We start from the raw sequence: 17,717 nt of genomic DNA on the forward strand, positions 1-17,717 counted from the left end.
AGCTTCATGTAAATCAATTATTCTGACTGAGACCTTCTATGCTTCCTAAAACTTGTGTGCCTTGTGTTACATAGAATTACTTCTATATAATTTGAATTCCTTGTATATAATTTCGCTGACTTTTCTGGAAAAATTCTATTCAAAGTGTCAACTCTGTCCTTTACTCCAGTGCACTGCTCATCAGGTATTCAACTTTCTGCTCACCACCACCTCTTGGCTATTTGGATCCAACATGTGAGGCTTACTCAATCCCACTTTTTTTGCATTCTGGAATAGACAGCCAAGAAACAGAGGAGAGACTGATATATTGTGAAAACTTCTCTGTATGTTCTGAAAGGAAGGTGGTCCATGTGACAGTGGATGGTTCAGACAACACACACTAGATGTGGCATCCTTCCCATTTCCTACAGGATGCTTTCCCACTACTTATGCATTTGTTTTATCCTTAAATAGATGTGTCAGATAGTAAAAAGGAATAGAGAAATAAGGCAGACAAATGGACAGAATCCTCTCAGGATGCTGAAGCAAACAGGGACAGGCAAAGAAGAGCCAAAGGGTGAAGGGTGAAGGCGAAGGGGTTTGACCCTTGTGATCCCTCAAATTCATACCAAGTATGGTGTGTACGGAATGGAATACTCCGCTTAGTCAATTTTGGTCATTTGTCTTGTCTGCTCCTCCTTAAAGGAGGGTTACTACTTTTCTCTTTCTGAAGTATAAGATGTTTCTCAGAACTGAGCAGTGGCCTTGGTTCTGCATAACATTCTCAAGTTGTAACTATAAATATCAAGTGTAATCTCATAGAGAGGTTTTGAATCTGGTTGTAAACAGGAATATGCATCCTCCAGAAACCAACAGTTCCTAAGAAGGCCTGAGTTTCCCTTTTGGTAGTTCGTGGGGACAGAGTTGTTATTTTGTTTATCACATCCATTGTGATATGGCAATGTCCATCTTGCCACTTAATCCCCAGAAATGGTATCACTTGCACAGGTCCCTTGGCTTTGCTTCCTGTATAGAAAAACCAGCTTTTAGAAGAATTTGGATTATCTTTTTATTTTTCTTGAAGACTTCTGTTGCTGTGTCACCCCACACAATTATGTGGTCGATGTACTGTATATGTTCTGGAGCTCCATCCTTTTCCAGACTTCAACTTGCCAGACATCTGCTGGGAACTCCACACCGCAGAGAGGAGGCAGTCTAGGAGATTCCTAGAGTGTATTGAAGATAATTTCCTGCTCCAGCTAGTAAATGAGCCCACCAGGGATGGAGCCCCACTTGACCTTCTTTTCATAAACAGAGAGGGGCTGGTGGGAGATGTGGTGGTTGATGGACGACTGGGACTTAGTGACCATGAAATAATAGAGTTTTCAATACTCAGGGATACAAGGAGGGTTGTCAGTAAAACCTCTGTGTTGGACTTCCGGAGAGCAGATTTTGGACTATTCAAAAGACTAGTTCAGAATATACCCTGGGAAACAGCCCTTGAAAACAGAGGGGTCCAGGAGGGATGGACATACTTCAAAGAGCATATTCTGAAAGCACAGGAACAGGCTGTCCCAGAGTCCCGGAAGGCGAGCCGGTGGGGAAGGCAACCAGCCTGGCTGAACTGGGAGACTCTGAAAGAAATTAGGATTAAGAAGAGGGCCTATCAATTATGGAAAAAAGGGCTAACTTCTCAAGAGGAATTTAGGAATATATTCAGGTCATGTAGAAAGAAAATCAGAGAGACAAAAGCACAACATGAACTGAATCTTGCTACCTCTGTGAAGGACAATAAGAAATCCTTCTACAGATATATTAATAGCAAAAGAAGAGGCAAGGAAAACATTCATTCTGTACTGGACATGGGTGGGAATATAGTTATCAAAGATGAGGAAAAGGCTGAGGTATTTAACACCTTCTTTACCTCAGTTTTCAACAGAAAGACAGGTTATCCTGTTGACAGCAGGCTTCTGGAGCCTATAGAAGGTGATAAAAATCTAAACAGCCCCCCTGTAATATTGAAGGACACAGTCAGTGACCTCTTGAGCTGCTTGGACCCCCACAAGTCTATGGGACCAGATGGGAGCCACCCAAGGGTGATGAGGGAGCTGGCAGAAGAGCTCGCCAAGCCTCTCTCTATCATCTACCAACAGTCTTGGCTCACTGGGGACATCCCAGATGATTGGAAGTTGGCGAATGTCACGCCAATCCACAAAAAGGGCCGGAAGGAGGACCCAGGAAACTACAGGCCCATCAGCCTGACCTCAGTGCCTGGCAGGGTTATGGAGCAGATCATCCTCAGTGCAATCACACAGCACCTGCAGGATGGGCAAGGGATCAGACCCAGCCAGCACGGGTTTAGGAAGGGCAGGTCCTGCCTGACCAACCTGATCTCCTTTTATGATCAGGTGACCCGTCTGGTGGATGAGGGGAAGGCAGTGGATGTGGTCTACCTGGATTTCAGCAAGGCCTTTGACACCGTCCCCCATAGCATTCTCCTGAAAAAGCTGTCAGCCCACAGCTTGGACAGGAGCACTCTGTGCTGGGTTAGGAACTGGCTGGAGGGCCAGGCCCAGAGAGTGGTGGTGAACGGGGCTGCATCCAGTTGGCAGCCGGTCACTAGTGGTGTCCCCCAGGGATCAGTGTTGGGCCCAGTTCTGTTTAATATCTTTATCGACGACTTAGACGAAGGGATTGAGTCCATCATCAGCAAATTCGCAGATGACACCAAGCTGGGAGGAAGTGTGGACCAACTGGAAGGCAGGAGGGCTCTGCAGAGGGACCTGGACAGACTGGAGAGCTGGGCCGATTCCAACGGGATGAGGTTCAACAAGGCCAAGTGCCGGGTCCTGCACTTTGGCCACAACAACCCCATGCAGCGCTACAGGCTGGGGACAGAGTGGCTGGAGAGCAGCCAGGCGGAAAGGGACCTGGGAGTCTGGATTGACAGGAAGCTGAACATGAGCCAGTAGTGTGCCCAGGTGGCCAAGAAGGCCAATGGCATCCTGGCCTGTATCAGAAACAGCGTCATCAGCAGGTCCAGGGAGGTGATTCTTCCCCTGTACTCAGCACTGGTTAGGCCACACCTCGAGTACTGTGTCCAGTTCTGGGCCCCTCAGTTTAAGAAGGATGTAGAGGTCCTGGAACAGGTCCAAAGGAGGGCAACCAGGCTGGTGAAGGGACTCGAGCACAGGCCCTATGAGGAGAGGCTGAGAGAGCTGGGGCTGTTCAGCCTGAAGAAGAGGAGGCTCAGGGGAGACCTCATTGCTGTCTACAACTACCTGAAAGGAGGGTGTAGCGAGGTGGGAACTGGACTCTTTTCATAGACGACCTTCAACAAGACAAGAGGACACAGTCTTAAGTTGTGCCAGGGGAGGTTTAGGTTAGATATTAGAAAGAATTTCTTCACGGAGAGGGTGATTAGGCTATGGAATGGACTGCCCGGTGAGGTGGTAGATTCTCCGTCCCTGGAGACATTTAAAAAAAGACTGGATGTGGCACTCAGTGCCATGGTCTAGCAACTGCTGCGCTGGGTCAAGGGTTGGACTAGATGATCTCTGAGGTCCCTTCCAACCCGGCTAATTCTATGATTCTATGATTCTATGGATCAGTCCATGGCAGATGGTAGGACTGTGTTTCCACCCCTGGGGCAGTCAATTCCAGATGTACTGGACACCTCTCCAGGTGAAAGCAAACTGTGGCCTGCATTCAGATGCTACAGGAATAGCAAAAAATGCAATGTCAATAGTAGCATACCACCTGGCTGCCTTTGACTCCAGCTCATACTGAAGTTCCAGCACGTCCAGCACAGCAGCACTTAGTGGCGGTATAACCTCATTCAGGGCACCACAGTCCACTCTAACCCTCCACTCTCCATTAGGCTTTGGCACTGGCCATACAAGACTGTTGAAGTGTGAGTGAGTCCTGCTGATCACTCCTTAGCTCCCTAGTTGTTGGATCAGCTTGTGAATGGGGATCACAGATTCTTTGTTGGTCTGATGTTGTCTTCAATGCACTATTGAAGTAGCAATTGGCACCTGCTGGTTTTCAGCTTTCAGCAACCCCACTACAGAAGAATTATCTGAAAGGCCAAGCAAAGCATGCAGCCATTCTGTATTCTCAGTCTTTACAGCTGCTGTACCAAAGGACCACCAGTACCTGTTTGGGTCCTTAAAATCACCTCCTTTGAGGTAGTCTATACGAAGGATGCATGGAGCATCTGGACCAGTCACTGTAGGTTGCACCTGCAACCTTATTCCCATGAGACTCACATCAGCCTTCACAATACCTGGTTTAGATTCCCCTGTCACTGCAGAAACAGTGACAGATTCTGTCCCTTTCTGATTCAGTGGCGTTAGAGTGCACTGTGCACCAAGGTCCACCGGGGCTTTATATTTTTCTGGCTCTGATGTCCCAGGCCATCAAATGAAAGAAAGAAAATTAGCTTTATCCTGGCCCAAATGAGGACAGTGCCCCAAGCAGACCAGCTGTGAGCAGCACTACTCCACTGGAGCAAAAATGCCTTTGATGCCAATGGCTTCCTGTGTCCCATTCTTTTGGTCTCTATCCAGTCCTTGTCTCTTTCTGAAGATGAACTCTCACATCAGTAGCCACTTACTCTTTGGAGTCACAACAGTGGTCTTTTCCAAAAATACATTTAATCCGTAGAAACAACTCTAGAGGTGGCTAATGCTAAATGCTGTGGTTAACATTTGTTCTAGCATGATCCAATTTTTAAATTTTTTAGCTAGACAAGCTTCAGATTACTTCTGTCTTCTGACATTAAAACTAGCATCTGTCTCTTCTACAGTGTAATGGGTTTCTTATTCAAATCCATGGTTCTGGAACCATACGAACAACTGAAAGTCCTCAGGTTGACAAAAAATGCTCCAGAAGCTTACAGATCACATAGTCTTCAGATAACATGAGTTAATGTGAGCTCAATAGTAAAATTTATGACATATTGCTTGACAAAATATTTTTTTATTTATCAGATGATAGAAGTGTGAGTTCTCCTGCTGCTGCCACACTGGAATTATGGTTCTGACTCTGCTGGGTTCCTTTGCCTATAGTAAAATGTATATGATGTCTTAGGGCTGAGTAAACAGTCAAATAAGATAGAGCCAGGTTCTTCTCTGTGGTGCATGGAAGGAGGATGAGAGACAACAGGCATGAGCTATAATGAGTGGTTCAGATTAGATTTAAGAAAAAAACTTTTTACCATAAGGACAGTCCAGCAGTAGCAGAGCTCACAAAGAGGGGTTGTACGGTGTCTGTCCTCAGAGGGCTTCAGGTTCTAACTGGAAAAGGCCCTTAGCAACCCTGACTGACCTCCAATACCACCTGGGAAGTTGGACTAACAAGAGACTTCCTAAAGTCCCTTCTAGTCCAAATTATTTTGTCATTATGTGATCTGAAATAAAAATTATCAAGGATGTTGCCACAGTTTCACAGCTATGAAAGAATCATCTGCTATAAGCAAACAGATTTCAGCTCCCTGCCAGACTGGTAAGGTAAGTGTTTAATTAGAGGTGCCCTGATGGACACATTATGAAGGTGCTATACAGATATGAGGTAAAGCAGTTTGCATGGCATAAATTGCTCTGCTATGAACGTACACACAATCTGTCTGTGGATACTTCTTTTCTAGAATAAAGGACCAAACACATCCTGGTCATCATCCCACAATCAGGAAATACATAGTTAAGGAAAAGTTCCTGAAGGAATCAAAACTTGCAAAGTTACAGAATCTGCAGAAATTCAGCCTTGTAAATGATAATACGGAGGAAGAAATAGAGGTCATTAAATCAATAAAGCAGAGAAACACAGAGGTCCATTCCAGGCAAGAGGCAAGCTGCTAGCTGCTGTGCTAAACATTGTCTGAAGCCTTGGGCTCTTTCAAAACCTAATTAACAGCAAAATACATTGCAGTCCAATGAGACAGACGTGCAGAAGTGCACTACAGTGACCATTTCTGGAGGAGGCAGTCTCTTGGTTCATATGTACAGGACATTTAAAATCACCATGGTTACGTCCAAATTCAAGCTATAGTTATTATTCCAGTTAGATTGAGGGTCTGCGAACCACTCTGAGGTAAGAATAATGAGCCCTTCATTAGTTGGTCTGGTATACATCACTCTGCCTATCAGATTGCATTACTTCCATTTTATATAGGATGAATTTGAGTGAAGCAGCTTGCAGCTGTGCACCTGTCCTTCTCAGACAGTGGGAGAGCAGAGAACTAAGGCTGTTTTGCTGAAGAGGTTACTAAGGGCTTGATTGAAAACCCCACTGAGTTCAACTGATGCTGAATCAAGCTGCCAGCAAGCATGTCATCAAAGTGAAAGCTCTGTAAGACAAACCACCCAGTCATTTTCCCCCAGCAAAATATTTAAATCCAGATTAAATGGAGAATATGGAGGGTGCACCTCTGACAAATCAGTTTGCACTTAATTATTATGAATTCTGATAAATTTGGGAAATAACATGCTCTTGCTAGGTGCTACTTTATATGGTTGCAACTTGTAAGGAGAAAAATCAGATGTAAAACTAAGAGTTAAGTTTGGTTGCTTAAAAATAAAATTGTTAAGATATTGTCTACTATTTCTTTTTTTCACACTTTATTTTTTTAGATGCAGAACGTTTCAAATCAAAAGAAGTATTTGGGGGTTTTTTTTCCAAAAATAATTTTGCAAAATAAATTTGAAAAACAATTCCCAGAACCTCTGAGCAATCCTGGAAATAACCTAACTCTCAAAAAAAGGTAATTATACTGTTGCTACTTTCAAGCTGATGTCAGAAAAAATGAAACTCACTTTTAATTTGGAATGTAAAGTAATTGAATTATAATTTTTAATATAATATATAATATAATTTTTTGTGATAGGTTTGAAGTCTGAATGTTCCTTACAAATTTATGACTTAAATGCTATTTTTCTTAGTTATCCTAAAAGACGTATCATCAAGAAAGCATGGTTGTTATACATACAAAATATGTTTTTATCTATACAACCTATCTTTAGATTGCTGCTGTGTGAGAGTACAAAGTCTGAACTTTACTATCAGCCATGTGCAACCAATGATGATGACAAAAATTCAGGATTATGACTTCATCACAGGATCAAGCAGCAGAATCTGAGCAGTGATAGAAAGCATTTATTTAAAACAAATATTACCAGTAGAGATGAAAGGAAAACACATGCAGTGTGTGTTCTCTGCTAATTTAAAGTTTGTAAACAGTGTCTTTACTGTGATGATACAACGTTTCATGACACATAGTGAAGTCACATATAGGATGATGAGACCATCAGGATGCATTATGAAAGACAAGAAAAAGCCAAAGGCATATGGCTATTTGTCCCTCTGTATTGCTGACAAAGTAATACAGCACCGGCCCGAAGGGACTTTATTTTTTTGTTTGCATTGCTTTTTAGTCTACCACCTTCTTAGTGTGTCAGGAAATAAGAATTCCACTTGCACCTGATTGCAAGGTTTGAATGAAATAATAGCAATTATGAATAAAACTGATCATCAGGTCTTTCACAGACAGTTGTTAACCTTGTCAGATAATTGTCTAGATTCAAGAAGAATAATCTAATGAAAGCCTCCATAATAAATACTGCACATGCTTGATTACTTCTTCCTCTGTCTCCTGACCTTCCTTGCCTTTCAAATTTGCTCTTTTTTCCTAGGAGCACAGAATTTCCCCTACAATGTGGCACTTCAGCCTTCCACACAAACATGACCAAATGCAGATTAACAGTTAAATTCTTCTAAATCAAGCAAAGGGAGACTTGCACATTCTTATAAATCTGTACTGATTTGCAGACCTGTACCAAAACAAAGCTGCCAGACATCATGTGGAGAATGGTCAGCAGCTAGTTTTCAGGTAAGATAGAAAAGTATCCAATTAAACTAGCACGGAATATTTTAGTCACGTAAAACATACTATAACAACTCACAATATCCAGTAGCACCTCTTCGATATCAACTTTGCATCCTATCTTAGTGCAACAGAACAGAGGATAACAGAAGGGATCTCTCCAAGGGTGGAAAGCCAGCAGACTTTTTTGGCAACTTGTGCCAGTGCTCAGCCACCCTCTCAGAAAAAAAAAAAGTGTTTCCTCATGTTCAGGAGGAATATGCTGTGTTCCAGTGTGTGCCCACTGCCTCTGGTCCTGTCCTAGATCCTCAGGTCCTTCTCTGCCAACCTGCTTTCCAGCTGGGCAGCCCCCAGCCTGTTCTAGTGAAACAGTAAAACACTACAGACCAGTGTGATATGACATGATACTACAAATAACCATGACAACATAACCTTTCAAACCTCAGTTTGGCTGATTCACTTCAGCAGTCACCAGCCATCCTTTACCACAGCAAGTCAAGTCTAAAAAGTCTTCAGATACAATTCTCTTGTGTCAGTGGTTTATGAAAAGATCAACTTTATCAATTTGAAACACTTTTCAAAGTATTTCTGCAGTGAGTTCAGTTGCCACATGCTTTCTTTGAAGAAAGTGCTGAAAGTGTACTGTCAGACAATACAAAGCAAAATGTAATACTCTAAGGGACAGGGTCATTTCACAGTTATGTCACACACTGAGCATGAGCACAGTGCCAGATCTGCAGCCATATATAACTGCAGAGGAAAATGAGGAGCACTACTTTTTTAGAAATAAGCTTGTAAATATTTTATAAATACAATGTTAGCATCATAGTTTTCTTAGTGTTTCAGATACTTCTAGGGTCAATGACAGCACATCAGAAAATTTTATTTTTTATTTTTCTGACAGCTGGAAGCAAGGTTTTTAAAAAGATGGGGAACAAACAAAAATCAGCAAATAACAAAAAGAGATGACACAGCTTTTACTAACCAGCTAGCTCATTATTAAGTTATAAAGTGGACTCATCAATATTATAGTTGGCATTCCAAGTTCCTAAAATTAATAAATGGTTGGGCATGGAATTGATTGGTACAGGGACAAAAAAAAATGAATCAAAGATTGGTTTAAGGGAGAGAAATACAACAGTACCAAAAATAAGAATTATGAAAACTATCTGAACTTGTGTTATACAGGTTATAGGACTTGACTGAATTAAAGCTACACTTACATTCATAGCTACAGTTCGGGACTATAGCAACTTGTACATCAGTTGCCGGGGCTGGGATTGGTTACATACTCTTCTGTAAGGGCAAGTAACCTTACCATCACAGGAAAATCCACCATAAAAAACTTTCATTATTAATTGCCAGCTTGCATCCCCAGGCCTTTGCTTTTTTGAAAGGTAAATCATGATTAAAATGTATTCTTTAGAAAACCACAGAGCTGAAGGGTAGCGCAGCGTCATGGAGTCCACAGCTGAACTGAAAATTTTGCATTCAACTTCTAAGAGGACATAATTTATTATTGTTCATGACAAGCCCAATACTGACTCTGCAGCCTTTTAAAAATCTCCTTTGTTCTTGTTTCTCATGTGAAGTCTCTGACTCAAAATGCATTTCCCAAAAAAAGGTCAGAAAATAATTTGACAAGATGTTTTTGTGATTTAGGACCTAGAAAGCAAGAATGGTTTATATTGTTCAAACATGTTTTGTACTAGTTCTTAAAAAAATAAAACTCAGAATAACTAGAATTCTGGAATTCTTCACTGCTCCTGCTGCAGAGGGTTCCACATTCTGACAGCATCCACTTCTGTAGGGTGTTCACTTGTCAGACATGCTATGTGTAAATGATTGAGTAGGGCCAAAAGAGGAAAACCAACATGATTAACTTCCAACGTTTAACTCAAATCTTTCCTACTGCCTATCAAATATTGTTTCACAGTTCTGAGATGTTCTTTTGCATTTACACCCTAAACTTCCTCATAAAGATGGTTGGGGGTTATGGTTGGTTGTTTTTCTTTAAGTTAGAAACTCTCTTCAGCTCTGTAACTTTTTTTAATTCTGGTAATAAAAAAAAAAAAAAAAAAAAAGGAAAAAAACCTTTGAGCAGTCATCAGAGTATAGATTTGCTTCTAAAACTACTCTACATAAAGGCAGAGTACACTGGTTGAACTAAGAAAAAGACAATCCCAGAAGGACAATCATGAACAAAGTTCTTTTTAGGTAGTGCCAGATACAAATCAAGAAAGCTTCCACCAAAAGCCCCCTGAAATGCATTCTTCACTTACTGATAGCAAGTAACCATTACCATCTGCAGAGCTGACTACACTCTGGATTGTAACATGCAGTTGTCCAGGCATAAAATACACTTCAGTTTTCAGTCTCCTTCACATGAAATAAATATTTTAGTTGCAGCTGTTCAGTTGCAGCTGGAGGAAGTGCTAGTTTTAAGAACTATTCACAATGATGATGACAAAAACAATAATAATATAAAACACTAGGTTGAAAGAAGCAGCACATTGTATTTTTATGGCTATGTTATAATGTAAGAATGAGAATGTTTGCAGTCTTTTGGTCTCATATCAAGTCTATTTCAACCAGAGCTGTCTCTGACAGTGGCAAAGCAGGTGTGTGAGGAAGATAACACATGTCAAAGAAAAGCATGCCTAACACTCTACATAGGATATTTGGCAGCTGCTAGGACAGAATTGAATTTTCACTGATGTAATGTAAAATGTGGCATAACTGAACTCATCTGCTACATCTAGGAAGGATTTTATCATTAAGATATTTTTTGTTTGTTTGTTAATCTTTATGACATGTTGGGGTTGCTTAATCAAAGTGGGAAGATGGACTGAGCTCTGTGAACATAGGTACACACACAAGTGTCTTTAAGGAAGCAGATCTGCTCATCAGTTTCAAAGGAATCCTTCAACTTCATTTTAAGCTTTTACTGCCTGGTTCAGGCAAATATTCTGGCCATCACTTTCTGTAGTGAGAAAGTGACAATATTATGGGTAAAGGGAAAATTTAATTTTTGGTTTTAAGCCTATAGAGCTAGACAAAATTGTGTAATTTTGTCTATAGCTATCACTTCCACAGCTTCATATCTTCTTGATAAAAGTCCTGAAACACTGAAAAGGAAATGTTCTGACCTGCAATACAGCATTAAGTGGTCCCTGAGCTGTAGGAATTTCACTTATTCCCTAGGTACAATTGGGTAAAATGAGTATTTTTTTGTCCTTTGTATTTTTCCAGACACTAATATTCCTGGTTTTGTTTAACCCAACCCATGTTCCCTTTTATGATTACTTTTATAGACTTTGTTTTCTAGGTCTAAATCCATAAATTTCAAAGATATTTAAATGTTTTCTAAAATAATCACAAGCTGTTGTTGAAACATGGTGTGCCCAGACTACCAACACTTGGGTGAACCTGAGTGTTTTTATACCTAATTTAGAACAAGAATTCCTCATTTAATGTATTTACTTCCACTCAAGGAAAAGAAACAAAAACAAAAACCAAAACACACACACACAGACAAAAAACCCAAAACCAAACCAAAAACAAAAACAAAAAAACACCCAAAAAACCAACCACTAAAAATAATACAGACATTTGAAAAGAAACTGACAGATTTTATTCAAATCAAACTCCTAACTTTTAATCAAGAATTTTCAAAACTCGTAAACTATCAACAAATGATGAACTTGCATTCCAGTTGTATTAAATTTAATCTTAAAGTCAACTCTAGAGCTAGGCTTAAATTGGTTTTAACCTCATCAAGTGTTGACTAAGGTAATCTTGCAGATTTTCACTAACTTGCTGAGAATAATTAAATGCATGGTCCATAGTAGAAAATTATAGTTTGCATTTTTAATTACATGAATTCCCATGAATTTATGTTAAGCATACTGTGCTTATTTAATTGACTTGAGCAGAAAGGTTAATCTCTTGAACCATTACTTGGATCAGCATTTAACACATTGTCTTCTGTGTAACCATTATTGCAAATAAATACTGTTCCAGAAGTAAGAGTTACAGAGTTAAGCTTCAACTCACGTCTCCTAGACAGTGAAAGTATGACAGACAACATTATAAGTAAATATATCAGAATGACATTCACAAAGCATCAATGTAAGTTAGGAAAGGTCTCACGTTAATGTTTTACCATTGTTTTCCACACTAAAGCACCTGCATTAGCAAGGAGTGAAACTCAAGATGTAAATTCTTTTCCAAATTTCTCAATATTTCAGTCTTAAGTAATTTACCATAGTTTCCTTTCAAGAAAGTTAGGCAATGAATTATATTTTACACCATGCCCCACAGAACTTTGGTTGATGGTGCCTCTGCTAACATTCAGATACTAAAATGTCACAATCATACAGGAAAGCAAGCCATGTGCTTAAGATTGACCACACCTAAGGGTCTTATTTTGAACTCAGGAGATTCTGTTCCCTACATGCAGATATTGCTTTGAATATTTTGGCAATCTGGATGTACAACTGAAGGACTTTGTGATTTTATAGGAAAACACAAGGTCAAGGTCATGCCAAGTTCTAACTATTTAGTCATGGAATTATTGGTTAGTATGCAAAATTTCTTCAAAACTAATCCTCTAGTCATGAACATGTATTTTGATCTATCTATGTTTACTATTTTGGTACAAACATTTATATGAATGGAGCTGATAACAAATAAATCAAAGTGTGCCAGAAGTTATATGCATGTGCTCTGGAAAGATACATTAGATGAACAGGTTCTACTAGGTGTTGTTGAATGGTTCAGTAATTCAGGTAATTGTGGGTTTTGGGTCTGACTTTACAATAGAAACCCTAACTTCCTCTAAAACTGATGGGAATTGTGAATCCCAATTAGGGAATTAGAGCATAAACAAGAACGTGTCAGATAGGAGATATAAAATAAGCTACCATGTTTTATTTTTTTGTACTGCACAAATAGCCACAATATTTAAGAGCCAGTCTGATAACTGCTAGAATTTAAACATGACTAGGGCTTTTTGGAGTTAACAACACCACAGAGGCAGTATGCTTCAAGGGAGCACCCTTGAATTAGGATCCCATATGAGCATAGGCAGGGGAAGAATACCAGTAATGCAGGCTACCATAGATACGTTTTTATAATTCTTGTGCTACAAGTGCAAAGCAGGACTTTATCTGAACTCTTAGACCCAAATGTGTGCTGTAGCTACTGCTTTACAAGTTCAAAGCTGGAAATCATTAATTGCTATTGAATGAAGTGAAATTAACACAGTCAGTACAGGAATCTTTTCCTTCCCTTCTGTAGCAGATTTCTTTAGCGTTTACTGGTGCTTTTGGAGCTCTGCTGACTTCACTGAATCTCAGGGCTGAAATTTGCTCCATTTTTACATATTCTTCTCTCTGCAGACACAAATCATGATCAAATCATACTTTTTTGTTCTACAACATTCTCAAATTGTTTCTGTTTGGAGTAAGGAAAAAATGCACTTCATCCCAGTCCATAACAAAATTCTCAAGAAGTTTAGTGGAGCTAGAATTTCATTTTAACATTCATATTCTTAGCCTCAGCAGGGTACTTACCAATATTCAGGCAGATAACTCCATTGAAATCAACGAGACTAATCTAACTGTACAGGCATTGCCAAGAATTTTCCTTCCTATACTATATTTTTGAAATATTCTGCATACTTTACATGTTTCTCTCACGTATTAGTTATTCTTGCAGAGAAACTGCAATAGATAAACCAATAATCTGTTCTGGAAGCATGAAGAACTTCAGTCTGTTGAAAGTGAACATCTTCATATAGCAGCAATTCTTCAATCCAACCTGACCTCTGTTATAGCATCAGTAAAAATTCCTTACCATTTAGTTTATTTAATGATGAACTAATCTTGATTGGACATCTTCCAGGCAACTCAAGTTTCATCAGTTATTTATGCATAGCTCTTTTTTTTTTTTTTGGTAACCAAAATAAATGAAAAAAAAAATTCTCATAGATTTGGAGATATTATTTGGGGATAAGCAGGAAAAAGAAACTTCTGAATTCACTCCCCAGAAAACTAGGGTGCCCACAGTTTATGTGTTCTTAAAAAGTCAGTTAATGGATCGTCTTCCCATCTAGCTTCAATCTAGTTGCCAGAGAAACATCACACAGAATTTCTAATAGTTTATAATCTACATTGCCCCCTTCATTGCTATGAAAATATGGTGAAGTGTGTGTGTGGGTTGTCTGTTTGGTTTTGTTTGTTTGTTTTTTCCTGCAGCAATGAAATTACCCACTTTCTTCCTTGTATTAATTTATTGAGGAACAGCACAATAGCACATAAGGCAGAAGAATCTGCAAGAAGGAAAGCTGTCATTATGTGCTGAATTTTTATGCCTACATGGTGAGTTTCTTTCTAGTGCTGTTTGGTGCTTTTAGGATATATCCATGAAAGTGATGCAGTGGTGCAGATATTAATGGAAACTGAATATTCACAAAAGCAGCAAACAAGTGTAACCAAAATTGTGGTTTTAATCAATGAATTGCACACAGGGCCGGGTTCCAACTGCCCGGCTACCAGCTTCACCCAGCATCTCATGTGCCTTACTCCCAGTTTCTTATTTCAAGTGCTCCAGGCAATCAACAAACTAATTTGGTGAGTGAGAAGATCTCTGCCTCTCTATACTACCTCTCTCAGGCTAGAACTCTGACTTATTTCTAGACCAGAGCCTTGCTCATTTTGTATGTTGAAAATATGAATGCTGGAATTGGATGGCTGAACAATGGAGGTGAGAAAATGGGTGGGAATTGTGGTCTATAGTGTAGGACACAGCTCCTCTGCTCCGTGTCAGGACAGGGAAGGACAACTTCAGAGTGATTCTCTGATTACTACTTTGTTTGTTTGTTGCAAGCTATTGAGTTTCCCCAGCTGCTGATTTATTAGCAGTAAATGCTTGTACCTTCTGTTGCTTTTGCATACCACTTACCCAGACAGAACTGTTCTGCTCTCTCTATTGTGCAAGCTCATTTTAGGCTATTTGTACAAAAAAATACAGCTCAGGGCTGTTAAAAAAAATGTCAGGCATTTATCATTGTGAGGGTTTATAAATCAGGCCATAGAAAGAAATAAAAGGGAAAACAATCAAAAGAAATGGTCACAGATGAGAGGTAGAAAAAGTAAAAAACCTTTTTCTCCCCATCTATTGTTGACCTCAGAACAAAATCATACTGGTTTAGGTAACCACAGGGTATAAAAATTAGGCTTGGGTTAAACCTGTTTTACTGAAGACAGCAGGACAATTTACCTGAATGCTACATTTATAATAATGGAGTTTTATTTCAGCAATTAGAGACTAAAAGAGGGAAGGCAGGCACTACAGGCACAGTCAGGCTGAAGATCCCAACTGCAGGTGCAGAAAGACTTCCACTTCGTTGCAACATAGTATTTTAGAAAGGGCAATCTTCTTCCCTAATAGGCTGGTCGCCCACAGGTGTTTCTCAGCATCCTGATGCTCTTTACCTCTCTTAACAAAAACATGATGAAAAACTGTATTTCTTCTGATAAATTTCTTGATAATAATTTCAGTAGTGTTTTTTACATACATTTTCAGTTCAATCTTGAAATTTTTCTTGAATTAGTTCTTAATACTTTGAAGCTTCCAACTCATTGTCTGGGGTTAATATCCTCCGTATTTGGCTTTTGTCTCACTAACCCTGGACATGTGATTACATTTCCAGAACCAGAAGTGGCAGAACCTCTCCAGCCCCACAGTGGGACCAGACTGCCTCCTTATGATGTCTCCTTCTCACAGAATCACAGAATCATCCGGGTTGGAAAGGACCTCTGAGATCATCAAGTCCAACCCTTAATCCACTATGACTGTGGCTATCACTGAGTGCCACATTCAGTCTCTTTCTAAAAATGTCCAGGGACAGAGAGTCCACCACCTCCCTGGGCAGCCCATTCCAATGTCTGATCACCCTCTCTGTATAGACTTTTTTTTCCTAATATCTAACCTAAACCTCCCCTGGCAGAGCTTAAGTCCATGCCCTCTTGTCTTACTGGTGGCTGCCTGGGAGAAGAGACCAACCCCCCCTGGCTCCCACCTCCTTTCAGGGAGTTATAGAGAGTGATGAGGTTTCCTATGAGCCTCCTCTTCTCCAAACTAAACATGAAACTTCTCTCATGAAGGCTTTTGCCCTCTTCTTCCTGTCACAGCTAAACCTTCATTTCCTAGTTTCCATCAGAGCTGCTGATGGAAACAGGCCAAGGGAAAGGAAATTCAAACACAGCAGACAAACTCAACAGTGAAGACTGGGCAGATCCTAGCTATTTAGCTTGTCACATGCAACAAACAGGTAGGACTTTCTAGATACAGTCAAGTACAAACAACACAGCAAACCAAGTTACATACCTGTGATAAGAAACCAAAGGCTTTAAGGGCTCAGATGGAGGTTTACATCCAAACTTTAGGCTGTGGGTAGGTTCTTAAATGGCGTGCAGGGAGTGGTATGGAGAAAAGGCTACAGAAGCAGGGCACATGGGGTTTTGAGGCAGCAGGAGAGGGAGAAATACCACAGCTCTAGCTAGGAGTTCACATCTTTTCTCCTCACAGCTTTTCAAGAAATGCCAAGTAACATCCATTGTGGATTGTGTTCATTCCACTTCAGCATTTTTGACCACTACCCACTCTTTCTGATCGCTGGTAATGTGGTTAGCATAACTAATGCCATTTTACCTCTGTGACTGCACGGGTCATGAATTCATTCCCTTTCCCTCACCATCAGCCTCTGAAAGCCCTATAGACAAATCAAACAGATTTCTTCTTCCCCTACCTGGCTGCCTGCCTCAAGGTTGCTGGGCACCAGGTCAATAACTCCCTTCTTTAGCAGCCTTGAGGGTCCCAGGCACTCGGCCAAGGCAGTGGTGGTGGTGACCCCATCACAGATCAGGGAAGTGCAACAGCATCCAGAGCACACTCCATAAACTCAGGCAGTGACATGCCCAAAGTGGGGAACTTGGACCAGAGCTTCTGCTGGTGAGTGACAAACACGACCCTTGCCAGGGACATCCCCACTGTCCTCTGCTTGTTTCCTAGGTGACACATGTTCTTTCATATGTTTTTTGAGTTTATATTATGACTGTTACATTGATACAGCAAACAAGGTATTAAGATCTGACCCAAGCTGCAGAGGGTTTATATGACTAGAAGTCAGGTTAGGATCTAGGTGGTAAGAAACTATAACTTAAGTTGTATTATAAATTAGGCTGCTTACAGATTGTACTATATTGATTCTGCTAGTAGAAATTTTGTGGTATTCTAATAAATTCTGTGCTAGACTTATCATGTTAAGAATATAAAACTTCTATTATAATCACCATTTACTGCTGCCATCATTCTGCTAAGCATCCTGAAAAGAACCCGTCTGTCTTTAGTCCACTAGGGCTTAGGGTTTTCATCAATGTAACTTTCTCACCTTCCCCCCAGTTATGTTTTTGGTATCCACTTTCATTCCCCAGTTTCAACATTCTACATAGGTGATAAATTTCCGACAGTTCACCAGCTAAACAGGTATTTCCCTACTCAAAAGGTGTACCTAAGCCAAAGGGAACCCCTTGCTCTTTCTAGAGCGTGTGCCAAGCCGCTGCCTGCAATGGGCCAGTAAATACTTCAGCAAAAGGTTAGAACAATGTTCCTTCATTGTCTCAAGATAAAGTTTAAAGATACAGCCTCTACTGTGCTTCAGCTGTAACAGCTGATCAGCGACAACCTGTGGAGAAGGTAGGCAGGAGAACAGACATATACTACAATACTATTACCTATTATTTCTCAGCCTAATGATCTGATCCTAAAGCACTGAAGATAGAATTACTAT

The sequence above is a fragment of the Calypte anna genome, chromosome Z (assembly GCF_003957555.1).
Source record: "Calypte anna isolate BGI_N300 chromosome Z, bCalAnn1_v1.p, whole genome shotgun sequence".
Taxonomy (NCBI): Eukaryota; Metazoa; Chordata; class Aves; order Apodiformes; family Trochilidae; genus Calypte; species Calypte anna.